Here is a 15000-nt window from a genome sequence, read left to right as displayed (position 1 = left end):
AACTGGAGATGAAGGTACAGAGAGAAGGATAGAATCCGTAGGAGGGTAGTTTAGAAATTAAAGATTTGTGCCAGACTCTATCGAAGGCTTTCGATATGTCAAGGCCAACAGCAAAGGTTTCACCGAAGTCCCTAAAGAGGATGACCAAGATTCAGTTAGGAAAGTAAGAAGATCACCAGTAGATCTGCCTTTACGGAAACCATACTGGCAATCAGAGAGAAGGTTGTGAGCTGATAGATGCCTCATTATCTTCCTATTAAGGATAGACTCAAAGGCTTTAGAAAGGCAGGAAATCAAAGCTATAGGGCGGTAGTTAGAAGGATTGGAGTGGTCACCTTTTTAGGGACAGGTTGAATGTGAGCAAACTTCCAGCAAGAAGGATAAATAGAAGTAGAGAGACACAGATGAAAGAGTTTGACCAGGCAGTGAGCGAGTTCGGAAGCACAGTTTTGAGAACAACAGGAGGGACTCCATCCGGACCGTAAGCCTTCCGAGAATCAAGGCCAGAGAGGGCCAGGAAAACGTCTTTATAAAGAATTTTAATTTTAGGGATGAAGTAGTCAGAGGGTGGAGGAGTAGGAGGAATATGCCCAGAATCATCCAAAGTTGAGTTGGTAGCAAAGGTTTGAGCGAAGAGTTCAGCTTTAGAAAAGAAGAGACAGCTGTAGAGCCATCTGGATGAAGTAAAGGAGGAAAGACGAAGAAGTAAAGTTGTTAGAGATATTATTGTCTAGATGCCAGAAATCTCGAGAGGAGTTAGAATTGGAAAGACTTTGACATTTTCTATTGATGAAAGAGTTTTTAGTAAGTTGGAGAATAGATTTGGCATGATTACGGGCAGAAATATATAGGGCATGAGTTTCAGCAGTTGGATGGCTACGGAACCGTTTGTGAGCCGCCTCTCTATCATTGACAGCACGAGAACAAGCAGAGTTAAACCAAGGCTTTTTAGCTTTAGGGTTAGAGAAAGTATGAGGAATGTATAGCTCCATGCCAGAGATAATCACCTCTGTTATGCGCTCGGCACAAAGAGAAGGATCTCTGACATGAAAACAATAATCATCCCAAGGAAATCAGAATAGTACTGCCTTAGTTCCTCCCACTTAGCAGAGTTAAAATGCCAGAAGCACCTCCGCTTAGGCGGGTCCTGAGGCTGCACTGGAATGATAGAACTGGTAACGGAAATTAGATTGTGGTCGGAGGAGCCCAACGGAGAGGAAAGTTTAACAGAGTAAGCAGAAGGGTTGGAGGTTAGGAAAAGATCAAGAATGTTGGGCGTGTCTCCAAGGCGGTCAGGAATACGGGTAGGGAACTTCACTAGCTGCTCTAGGTCATGAAGGATAGCAAAGTTGAAGGTTTGTTCACCAGGTTGGTCAGTGAAAGAAGATGAAAGCCAAAGCTGGTGGTGAACATTGAAATCCCTAAAATGGAGATCTCAGCAAAAGGAAAGTGAGATAAGATGTGCTCCACCTTGGAAGTCAAATAGTCAAAGAATTTTACATAGTCAGAGGAATTAGGTGAGAGGTATACAGCACAGATGTATTTAGTTAGAGAGTGACATTGAAGTCTTAGCCAGATGGTAGAAAATTCTGAAGATTCAAGATTGTGGGCACGAGAGCAAGTGGTGTCGTTACGCACGTATGCGCAACATCCAGCTTTGGATTGAAAATGAGGATAGAGCAAGTAGGAGGGAACAGAAAAGGGGCTGCTGTCAGTAGTCACAGACAACTGTGTTTCGGTTAGGAAGAGAAGATGAGGTTTAGTAGAGGAGAGGTGGTGTTCCACAGATTGAAAATTAGAACGAAGGCCACGAATGTTGCAGAAATTGATAGTGAAAGTATTAGATGAAGTGTCAAGACACCCAAGGTCGACAGCAGAGGGCAGTCCGACCTGGGGACATTTATGGTCCCCTCCCCAGAGGGGGACTCCGAGGCAGGGCGTGGTGAAGCCATTATTAAATTTTGATTTGAAGAGAGTGTAAAAGTGTAAGGTGTTCTACCATGCACCGAGATTGTTCTATCGAAAAGTAAACAAATCTAGCGTGTTAAAAGCCATGGCCACTCGCTTCCAGTCGCTGTATTCAAATAACTCAGGATCAGGATGGGATGGTGATGGTCCCTTATTCCAGTTTATAAAATGTTTTGAGCAAACTGCATGGAACTTGGATGCCTTCCAGGTCGGCCCGCGCTTACACCTTGTTTCCCAAAGTCATCTCCGTGCTGCATCTTTTTTCCTGGGAAAGACACTCCAGCTGGAGCCTTTCACGTCTCTATCTCGCTTGCGCGAAGTCGATTTGCAGTCTGCAACTGCACACGTATACACTGGCATAGCGTCTGAAGTATATTTGGTGACTCCAACAGGATCCGGGCCATGCTTGTTGTGATTCAGTTACGAAAATTCGGTTTCGGTAATGTTGGCCAGGTTATTTCGGCACAGACTCAGAAAATCGTTTTGTTTTTTAAATGCTACTCAGTGATATTTGCTCTGCGCTTTTTGAGTGGAGCATTATCCTATGCAGAAACTCTGAAAATTTTGTGATAAGGTATATATGTACTATTAGACTTACAAAAAATATTTTGATGGGACACTGGTACATCCATACTTTGCACCATTAGGAAAATATATTTGCATATTTTTTATGTCATTTTCAATCAGACACATAGATAAATAGCCAAACGTCTATATTATGAGATATGTAGGCATGAATATCAGTATATATATTTTTTTCAATAGGGCTTCCACAAGAGCAACAGTTCGGCGGGATAGGCAGGACCAACTTGTGAATTAAACCAGCTGGCGAACAATGAAAACTACACAGATAGCGATTGGTGCCATTGTCTTGAGTCTCAATTGGTTTGGGGACCAGTTGTCCTGGATCTCTCTCTCTCTCTCTCTCTCTCTCTCTCTCTCTCTCTCTCTCTCTCTCTCTCTCTCTGTCTGTCTGTCTGTCTGTCTGTCTGTCTGTCTGTCTGTCTGTCTGTCTGTCTGTCTGTCTCTCTCTCTCTCTCTCTCTCTCTCTCTCTCTCTCTCTCTCTCTCTCTCTCTCTCTCTCTCTCTCTCTCTCTCTCTCTCTCTCTCACACACACATACACTTTGGGTATGTAAGTACACGTAAGTACACTGACTCACTGAGTGAGAATGAACATTGGTACTCAGTAAGTTTGGGGACCAATTGTCTTGAGTCTCAACTGGTTTGGGGACCAGTTGTCTTGGGTGTCAACTGTCTTGGGTCTCAACTGTCTTGGTGATCAACTGTCTAGGGTCACAATTGACTTGTGGACCAGATGACTTGAGTACCAATCGCTTGGGGACCAATTGACTGTAAACCCTCCTCAGTGGTGTACCACAGGGGAGCAGCCTATCACCCACACTTTACACAATATATACATACGACATACCCCCACCAATTACAGATGGGATAAACATACAATACGCAGACGACATCACACAAATTATAACCCAGGCAGGAAAATCAAGAAATATGCTAACAAAAGATAGAGAAGGAAATTAAAACATAAATGACTTTGAGAACAAATGGAAAATAAAAACCAACACATCAAAGTTCACTATCCTCCCCATAGCGTTATTAAAGACAACCCCGGTTTACATCAGAGCAAACTTAATACCCTACTCAAATGAAGCAAATGTATTAGGATTAAAACTCTGTCCACGTGGATACAGCAAACATGTCACACATATAATCAAAAAAGCTTCCCATGCACTCAAAGCAATAAAACGCTTTGAAACGCTAAACACTAACATAAAATTGCATTTAGTCAAAGCATGTGTCCTGCCTATCCTTACATATCCAACATACACACTTAACGCACTCAAAACAACAAATGCTTTCACTACAACGAATACAAAACAGAGCATTAAGGTTTGCACACCAAGAGAAATACCCATACACAAAAACAACACAGGAACTACACTCATTATCAAACTTTGACCTTTTAAACATCACATTCCATAAAAGAGGAAACACAATTAAACAAAAAAATAGAGAACGTCCTTAAGGATACAACATACATTACAGCAATCGATGATTACGAACACGAAAATTAACACAATTGGTTTCGGAAACCTATAACGTATCTTAATAAAATTAACCCAACCCCATGTTCACAAAGTAGCAGACTGACCAGGAATACATGCCTTAGAGACATATGACATGAAACATGCATCACACCAACCACACATGGCCTAGAACACAATATAACAACTAACAGACAAATACAAGGATGGTTTTCTCTCTCCTTTGCTCTGCGCCCTGAGTTGCTGGGGAGGAGGTGTGGATTCTAACGGTCGTGTAGAGCATGGTGGCTCCCGTTACCACTTTCCCTCTCCGGCAAGGGGTGGTGTACACCGGCAATGTCTGCAGACAACCGGCAGCGGAGGAAGGTTGAGGGGAAACATTACATCAACCAGTATCTCCATAAAAACTCCCACCAATTAATCTAACTTTTCCAAATACAAAAACATACACAAACAAAACACAGCACACTATGACAGTTTCCATGCGCCCTCTGCTCTGCGCCCTGAGTTGCTAGGGAGGAGGTGTGGATTCTAGCGGTCGTGTAGAGCATGGTGGTTCCCGTTACCACTTTCCCTCCCCGGCAAGGGGTGGTGTACACCGGCAATGTCTGCAGACAACCGGCAGCAGGGAGAGGCAAAGCAGGAAACTATATATATATATATATATATATATATATATATATATATATATATATATATATATATATATATATATATATATATATATATATATATATATATATATATATATATATATATATATATATATATATATATATATATATATATATATATCAGTTTGATAAAGAGCCACAGATTATTAATTATTGTTTATGAAATATTGACTAAAGTAAGCCGCAAGGGTGAGCAAAATTCAAAATTACTTAGCATGACGGTTTGCCCGTCATCTTTACACTCCACTTTATTTCCTTTCCCACTATTGCCCTCAACACTTCCCTTCCCACCAACTTTTACTCTTCATAGTTTCACCCATCTTTTCTATCACCCCCTTCAACGTTCAACGTTCAACGTTCCGCGCGGGAGCCGGTGTAGCAGTTACAAGTGAAGTCCCGGGTAGAAGTGAAGTCTTTTTCAAACATCGTTCGTACTGCACCACTCAGTCGGTCTGAGAGCCCGTGACGTGCGGAGGGTGATGTTATTAGTCTAATACAGAGTAGAATGGCTGTGAATACATATGCGGGCTGCCGACCATGATGATATTAATGAAAAGAGTAAGGAGAGGAAACTAAGGAGATGCGAATATAAGCAATAATAATAATAATAATAATATATATATATATATATATATATATATATATATATATATATATATATATATATATATATATATATATATATATATATATATATATATATATAGAGAGAGAGAGAGAGAGAGAGAGAGAGAGAGAGAGAGAGAGAGAGAGAGAGAGAGAGAGAGAGAGAGAGAGAGAGATCTGAAGTAATAACTGAGTCCAACAGTTAAAGGATTTGACTCGTTGCCTTCACTTATGATATATGACATTCTCTCTCTCTCTCTCTCTCTCTCTCTCTCTCTCTCTCTCTCTCTCTCTCTCTCTCTCTCTCATAACCTACGGTGCGCGTTGTTTTCCTGAAGTATATAAAAAAATGTGGTATACCAACGTAGACTTGTCATTTATTTAGAGTGAAATAATGTGTAAATAAAGCCTTGGTTATGATAACGTGAAGGTTGATAACGAACGAGAATGTTGGCAAACAAGTGGCTTAATGGATGCACCAGTGGAGTGCCATATACCATACCTCTCATTGGTTGGTGCAAATTTGAAATGAATTGAATTCCAAGAGAGAGAGAGAGAGAGAGAGAGAGAGAGAGAGAGAGAGAGAGAGAGAGAGAGAGAGAGAGAGAGATTGGGGGGAGGGTTTGTTGAGGAAGGGGATAACGAGTGATAGAGAGGAGGGAACATACAGGGGGAGATAGGTGGGTGGGGCTAGGGGGTGAGGTAGTAGTGACTGTCCGAATGCCTTCGGTTCGATTCCCCGGCCGAGTGGAGATATTTGGGTGTGTCTCCTTTCACGTGTAGGTGCTGTTCACCTAGCAGTGAGTTGGTACGGGATGTAAATCGAGGAGTTGTGACCTTGTTGTCCCGGTGTGTGGTGTGTGCCTGGTCTCAGGCCTATCCGAAGATCGGAAATAATGAGCTCTGAGCTCGTTCCGTAGGGTAACGTCTGGCTGTCTCGTCAGAGACTGCAGCAGATCAAACACTGAAACGTGGAACAGTTTCAGTGAAGAAGTGGTGTCGGCAACGAGTGTGCATAGTTTTAAAGAAAAGTTGGGTAAGTGTAGATATGGAGACGGGGCCACACGAGCGTAAAGCCCAGGCCCTGTAAAACTGCAACTAAGTAAATACACTTCATTCAAAGAAAAAAATGTATATTTGTACTTCAGCAAGAGAGAGAGAGAGAGAGAGAGAGAGAGAGAGAGAGTCTCTCTCTCTCTCTCTCTCTCTCTCTCTCTCTCTCTCTCTCACACACACACACACACAAAGTTCTATCTTAAGTGTATGGCTAAGGGAATATTTTAATATTTTAGCTTCATTTTGTTAGGTCAGGTTACGTTAGTCAGGAAGAGAAGGGAAGGGAAGCTAGGATAGAGTAGGCAAGGGTAGACATGACCGGATAGGCTAAGATATGCTACTCTTACATGCTCCAATGAATGATTAATATTTCACTCCAGAATTTCAGAATGCAATGTTTTATTTGATGGCAAGATAAAATACGGGAGAAGCGGCCTTGAGAACACGGCTAATAGTATCTCTGCCCTTTGAAAATAGTCATGGTGAGAGTAGAGCATGACGAGGCTTTCTACTGAAGTGGCCACCTTGAGCATACATACACATGTAAAATACCACAAAATTGGTGTATGTATGTAATATCTTCCATAATAACCCCCAACATCCACCACTGGAATAGCCTTACCTCACCTCTCCTTACCTTGACTCACCTGATAGCCTATACCCTTTTCAGCACACGATAATAGGTTGTTGCATGAGATACTACAACTGGAGCTTTATAAGGGCACCACAGATCTGAAGCTGCGGGAACGGGAAATCAGTGTGTATTGTATTGGATGAGATGAGATACTACTACTACTACTACTACTACTACTACTACTACTACTACTACTACTACTACTACTACTACAGCTATATAAGGGAACCAACCACAGATCTCAAGATACGGGAACGGGAAATTAGAGTGTATTGCATTGTATTGGATTTGTGTTGTATTGGATGAGATACCACTACTACTACTACTACTACTACTACTACTACTACTACTACTACTACTACTACTACTACTACTACTACTACTACTACTACTACTACTACTACTACTACTACTACTACTACTACTACTACTACTACTACTACTACTACTACTACTACTACTACTAGATCTGAAGCTACGCCGATCAACTTATTCAGTAGCCTAATGAAGAAATACGTCAAGCAACGGGAAATCAGTGTGTATTGTATTGTATTGGGTGAGATACTACTACAACAACAACAACAACAACAACAACAACAACAACAACAACAACAACAACAACTACTACTACTACTACTACTACTCTGAAGTTACGCTGGTCAACTTATTCCGTAGCTTAATGAAGAAACAGAACAAGCAACGGAAAATCGTGACGCTGCACAGGGCTTTCATCTTCCTCTCGTCCCTATTCTGTTCAACTCTCTAATGCGAGAGTTAACCAGTACTCTTAATCATTCACACCTTTCTCTGGTAAACTCTGGAACTCCCCTGTCTGTTTCTCTTCCTACGACTTGACTTCTTCTAAGAGGAGGTCTCAAGACACTTATCCCTGGATGTTTGGTTATCTCGTGTTTTTTAAGGGAATTGGCAACTCAGTAGGCTTCTTTTTATTTCCATATTTTGTTGCTCCTGGCCACTTGTCCCTTCTGCATAATAAAAAAAAAGTTACGTACCTTTTTCAGACATCAAGAAAGTCAGTGTGTACTGATGTTAGTGTAAAGGGTTAAGAAAAGTGACCTATGTTGAAAGTACAGGTAATATGCAAGATATGTAGCTTAATGTAGATGCAAGGCTGATTTGAATGAGGCACTTGAGTTTACTTCACAATAGTTTCATACCTCAAGGCTCACGGCACACCCAAACATACCAAAACACCCCAAAATGACCCAAAACACTACAAAATGACCCAAAACACCCTAAAACATCCTAAAACGCATCAAAACATTCCCACACACCCCAAAACACGCCTAAACTATCCCTAAACACTCCAAAATATCCCAAAACACCATAAAACACCGCCACAGCACTCCTTGGAGATATTGTCAAAGAATATATATAAACAAGACTGCTTGCTTGCTTGTTTAAGAAAGTTGGGTGAAGAGATTTAAGGGTGGGTATAGAAGAAGAAAACAGTCAGAAAATGAAGGAAAGATGAAGATATACAGATCGTGGTCAGGCCACGTTGCTATTTTTCATCTAGTGCGGTAGAAGTGTCTCGCTCGATCTTAGGTTCAATTACCCAGCCTAGAAGGTTGCCTCTTAAATGTAAAGTTTCCTTGTTTTTTTTTTTTTTTTTTTTTTTTTTCCTTTTTTCCTTTTCCTTTCCCTATCCTTTTCCTTTTCCTTTCCTTATCCTTTTCCTTTTTCTCCTTTCCCTTCTTGTTCCTTTTCCCCTTTCCACTGGCAGGCCACAACTAAAAAAATAAATAAGAAAAATAAAACAAATAGAACATCCTAATCCAACAGATGCCAGTTGCTAATATTTACATATGTACACAGTGCAGGTGCATAGATTGTCTCTTAAGTCTCAATGTGTTTGTTCTCATACAATTAAAGGACTGGGTTGTCTTAAGTTTTAAGGTCTCTTATTCAATGTTTTGATGCTACCTTTGGCCCAGCCGATTCCTCTCCTCCCCCCGCAGCCGGATGCAGCAAGCATTGACCGGTAGACACCACCCCTTGCCAGAACGGGGAAGAAGGTCCACAGGGAGCCACCTGCTCCACACACTGTGTTCTTGACCAACACGTCCCGCCCCAGCAACTCAGGGCGCGGAGCAGAGGAGAACAGCAAAGATCGCAAAGCACGCATCATTTCCCTGCTACAGGTAAGTGTGTATTAATGCTGATCTGTCCTTTACAGGAGTGTTGGAATGTAGAGGGATTTCGATATGTAATGGAGTTGGAGCAGCCGAGTGTGAGTATGGTAAGTATTATTTGTATACTGGTTCAGGTGAGGTGTTGTATAGACTTAAACTGCTAGGTAAATTGCGGTTGTATCGATAAATGTTTTCTCTATTTTCTTTTAGTTTAATGATTGTTTGGTGTTCAAGGTCTTCTAATCTATCCCATATTTTTTTTTTGCTCTCTCATGCAGCCTGATATTTAGGGGTAGTGTATTGGTGATTTCATGTATTTGTATGTTATTCAGTGTGTATGGGTACCTCTGATTCATCGCAAATCTCAGTGCTTTATTTTGGACCTTTTGTAACTTGCTTATTTGTGTTTTGCTAAGAGAATGAATGGGTATTTGGGGATAGTCTAGGATCGGAAGTATTAGAGCTTTTACAAGATGAATTTTTATTTTATTTGGCATTTCTTGTAACCTGTATAGTTTCTTAAGAGCTGCGAGGGCTTTATTTTTCCTCTCTTTCATATGTATCCATATGTATCCATTTGTTGTGATGTGTAGTCCTAAGCATTTACCCTCGTATTGAAATTCTATTAAATCATCTTCTATATTCAGTGGATTTGTTATTTTGGCGCCCAGATGTAATGGCGTAAATTTCGTAAGGTTCGTTTGGATTCTCCATAATTCTTCAAATCTATTAACATGTAATATTGCTCTTTCTGTCTGTTTGTTCATTATGTTTTTTGATTTGCCAGGATACCCTACTATTTGTGTTATATCATCTGCATAGCTTATATTGATGTGTCTGTTGGAAATTTCAAGATCGTTAGTATATATTGTGTATAGAGTGGGTGAGAGAACACTGCCTTGTGGGACTCCGCATGCTAATTCAAATGTTGGCCCTATGTGGTTTATGATTTTTATTGCTGCATGGCGACCGTCTAGAAAATCAGAGAGAAATTTTTCAATAGTGATAGGTAGTTGTAAATGAAGGATCTTATATTTTAACCCGGTGTGCCATACCTTATCAAAAGCTTTGGTGACATCTCTTAAAATTACTTGACACTGCCCTGAGTCAGCTTTGTGTTGAGCGATTTGTTCTGTTATTACTGCAAGGGCGTGTGTTGTGCCTCTTCCTGTTCTGAATCCAAATTGATTTTCGTTATATATATTATTGATTTCTAGGTGTGTTCTAAGCCTTTTGTTGATAATCCTTTCTAAGATTTTTCCAGGTACTTCAAGCAATGAAATTGGTCTGTAGTTTTCGACTTTATATGGTGATTTTCCTTGCTTTGGAATTAATCTTACAATTGCTTTTTTCCAACGGACTGGAAAGTAGCCTGCAGAAAGAGTGTTAATAAATATGTGAGAGAGTCTTATCATTGCATTTTCAGGAAGCTGTTTTAAAATGTTTTTATTGATTCCGCTTTCTCCTGGGCTTGTGTTTTTAATATGCTTAATTATTTGTTTGATTTCATCAGGTGTTATTGTTTGGTCTACTATACTCGTTCCAAGGCGTGTAATGTCAGCAGAATCGTATGGCGTGATTCTGTGTAGGTTATTTTGCATATAGTGTTGAATCTCATTATTTCCATCGTCCTCTTCCTCTTCACTCCTAAATATTTGAGCCCAGTGTTGTCTATGTAATTGTTCTTTTCCCATTTTTGTATATATTTTTGTGTTGTTCTGATCTATCAAATAATGTGGGTTGGGGAGGAAACTGCCTGTTATAATCTTAATTTTGCTCCAAAAATTTTCTGGGTTTCTATACATGGTTGCAGTTTCCTCTATTAATCGGTGCCAATTCATATTACTTTCTTCTAATAGCTTTGCTTCCAGCACAGTTTTGAGATATCTATAGTTTCTATAAAGGTGGTAACTCCAGCCATGCTCAAGCGAGTGGTTTCTGATAGCATTAAACCTCACTATTATTTGCTTTGTGTTTTCAGTAAGTCTTGGGGCTTGCAGCTGTCGATACGTAGTGGTTGGGATGTAATTCTTAATTGCAGAGTCTATGGAATTATGCCAGTTATCTATTGCAGTGTCAATGTTTTCTAGCTCAGTGAGGTTTAAGTTGTCGTTGTTCAGATTATTCTCTATGTGCTCTTTGAATTTGTCCCATTCAGCCTTTTGTATGTTCAGTCTTGGCGGCGCCGGTATCAGTATTGGTGAGGCTGAAACTGTCATAATTATTGGGATATGATCACTAGTGGTGAGGGGGCCGGGTGTTATATGAGTGCTGTGGTATGTTCTGTAGTTGGTAAGTATTATATCTGGCGTAGTGCCTCTCTCATGTGTGTAAAATGTTGGGAAGTTTGGGCCAATATGCTGTATGGTTCTATTGTGTATTAAAGTATGTATCTGTCTACCTTTTGTGTTGGAATTTTGGTAGCCCAGACATGGGTGGTTTGCGTTTAAGTCTGTGATCATGTATACTGGTGTCTTTCATCTAAAGAGTTTTATGAAATCGGGAATAGGGATGAACTGTCTTGCAGGAGGTTGGTATAAGGTGGCAAATATTATTTTACCTGTTGAGGTTTCTATTTCGATTGCTAATATATCAGAGATAAAGTCGTCTATTGTTTTGAACCTCAAGTTCTTTTTTATGGCTATTGCAGAGCCATCAGCTGGGTGATTTAAGGTATTTTTCTTAATGATGTTATAGTAAGGTATTTTCATGGTTTGTGAGTCTGAAATACAGTGGCTATTTATAAGTATAATGTGTGGATCAATATCTCTATAGATGTTTGATAGTGTTATTCTTCTATTATGCCAATGCTGGACGTTGTGCTGTATGATTTTCAGTGTTTGAGTAGCCATTGTATTTGTAATGTTGCTATTTGTTTGAGTCATGATTTACTTTGAGCATTTCCTTTGTCTTCGCAGGATGTCCTTCGGTGGTGGTGTCTTCTCTGCTAAATATCCAGATCTAATTTTCTTAAATATACTGTCATCCACCATGTGCCAGCAAGAGTTATCCATTTTGATTTTATTTGATTCTATTAAGGTAAAGAGTTCTGAGTCATCTATTGTGTGGTCTGAGAATGTGTATTTGAGGACGCTGTTGTTCATTTTTGTTGTCAGTTCCGTTGATGTCATGTTGTCTGGCCAGCCTGAGCTTTCAGGGGTGTAGATTTTTAGCTGAATATCTTTGCTGTTTAATTTGGGTTTATGGATTGCTTGTGTTGTGATGGTTGTTTCTTTTTCTGTTGGCTCCCTGATATATTCGTTTTGTTGAGCTTTCTTATTTCCTACACTGTAATCTTCCTTTGCATTAACCAGATCTTGTTTTTCATCTTCTCCTCCTTCTTTTCCTGGGTCTCTCTCTTCTTGTGTCAGAATCTTAATAAATTTATTGGAGTCTGGTGTCTTCGGAATCTTGATTGTGGGAAGGTTATTAGCTGTTAGTGTGGAGTTCAATTCCTTCTCATAGCATCCTGGTTCTGTGATATTTAGTATGTGGGCGTGCAGCATGCATGCATATATCTTCAGGTGGGTTTCTTTGTTGACTGGTGGGGATGCAGCCATATTCCAGGGGGTTGATTGGTGACTTATCACATTGGCGTATGTTTTGTTTTCCTTTTCCTTTTCTCTTTTCTGTCTAATTATGTCTTTTCTCATGGGGCATTTCATTGACGTAGTTCTGTGTTCCCCTTGACAGTTTATGCATTTTTTCATTGAGCTGGTACATTCACGCCATGTGTGTGTTGTTACCGCACATTCTGAACATATTTTGAATTCTTTTTGGTGGTGGCATGAGTTGGTGTTATGGTCTTCTAGTGCATAACACCTGAAACAAGTCTTGATGCTGTAGAATTTTTCTTGTTGTATTTGATATCCTGGAATACTCATTTGAAATAACTTTATGCCTTGGTCTGCTGTTTTAATTGGTGTTCCTGCATCTCCAAATGTTATTTTCATGGTCTTTGAGTTTGGGAATTTGTAGACAGTGGTGATGATGTTGATCCAGCTATTATGTTGCATGAGCTCCTGTGCAATATCATCTTCAGTATTGTTGAATATATGTGGGTCTACATTGAAAACTATTATCGATCTTTTTGCTTTCAGTTCCGGGGGAATTTGTGGAGAAAAGCTGAGTTCTTCAAGATCTGTGGATGTTTTGACTTGGAATAGCTTGTCAAGATCTTCATCCGTGGATGTTATTACTACGTAGCCGTCATTCACAGGTATCAGTTTCGTAATATAGATGTCATTGTTGGAGAGAGCTCCTAGTAATAGTTGTTGTTTCCTGGGGTCTTTGGAGTCTCTAGTTTTTATTTTGACTCTTGGCATTTTGGTGCAAATAGGTTACATAGAGTGTATAAATGTGTAGAGTGTCGGTTTCTCTGTAAACAAGACTGGAAAGCTTGCCATATTCCTTAACAAATGTGTGTCGCCAGTAGAGTTGCCAGATACCGCTAGAATAGTGGATGACAGTGCCATCCATAGAGTGAACTGCAAACTAACGCATAGTAAACTATGAGCGCCTATACTTAAATATTCGTTTTGAGTACCGTACCCACCAACCCCCCATATATATCCATCCATCTATCTATCTATCTATCTATCTATCTATCTATCTATCTATCTATCTATCTATCTATCTATCTATCTATCTATCTATCTATCTATCTATCTATCTATATATATATATATATATATATATATATATATATATATATATATATATATATATATATATATATATATATATATATATATATATATATATATATATATATATATATATATATATATATATATATATATATATATATATATATATAATTGAGAAATGACTACCTTCAAGCAGTTCCTGATATCAAGTCAAAGATTGAGAATATTTTTTGCAAACCAGCAGCAGGGGGCACAGTTCATTACATCATCAAATGTGATCCAATGATAAGACAGCTGTTACATCAGCATCAGGACAGGATTAAGCTTGAGTGGGAGTTTACCAGGTTCGCGACAGGTATCATGCACTTATCTGTTACCATTGTCAAAGGTATGGTCATGCAGAGACAAACTGCAATGCCAAGAAAAATGGTGAGCATTCTGTTTGCTTTAAATGTGCAGGCAACCACAAGTCCAAGGATTGCACATCTACAGAGAAGAAATGCATAAACTGTGTGAGGTTTAAGAAACAGAATACTGACCACTCGGCGAATAATAGTTGCTGTGTTGTGTTGGAAAGTGAGATTGACAGGCTCAGAAATATTACAGATCATGGCTACTAATGCTGTGAGTTCTATGTTGAAATGTGGTTTATTAAATGTCCAGTCAGTTGGAAACAAGACAATAGAAATCAGAACTTTAATTAATGATGAGAATCTGGATATTCTTGCTTTGATTGAAACATGGCTGAGTGAATATGACACAGCGAAAATTAAAGAAATGACCCCTGACACTCATACATTTGTGCACATGTCAAGGAAAGAAGGAAGAGGTGGTGGCGTTGGTCTTTTACTTTCTAGAACATGCAATAAAATTAGGGTGGATAAGTCAGAAAAACATATGCAAGTTAGCTGTGAGCTTGGTGGTCGAAAATCTATGTTTATAGTGGTCTATAGACCTCCAAGCCTAAGTGCCCGGTCGTTTATTGACGATTTCAGGAAATACTTGAAACTGCTGGATATGGTGAGCATTAATATTTTTATTTGTGGAGATTTTAATATAAGAATGGATGAACAAGAAAACTATATAGTGAGGGAGTTTCAAGATATGATGAAATCCTTTAATTTAGACAATAAAGTAGAAAAAGCAACATCTGCTGGTGGACATGTAATTGACTTGGTCTTCTGTGACTC

The sequence above is a fragment of the Portunus trituberculatus genome, chromosome 3 (genome assembly GCF_017591435.1).
Source record: "Portunus trituberculatus isolate SZX2019 chromosome 3, ASM1759143v1, whole genome shotgun sequence".
In the NCBI taxonomy this organism is placed as follows: Eukaryota; Metazoa; Arthropoda; class Malacostraca; order Decapoda; family Portunidae; genus Portunus; species Portunus trituberculatus.
Note: the sequence above shows the minus strand (reverse complement) of the source record.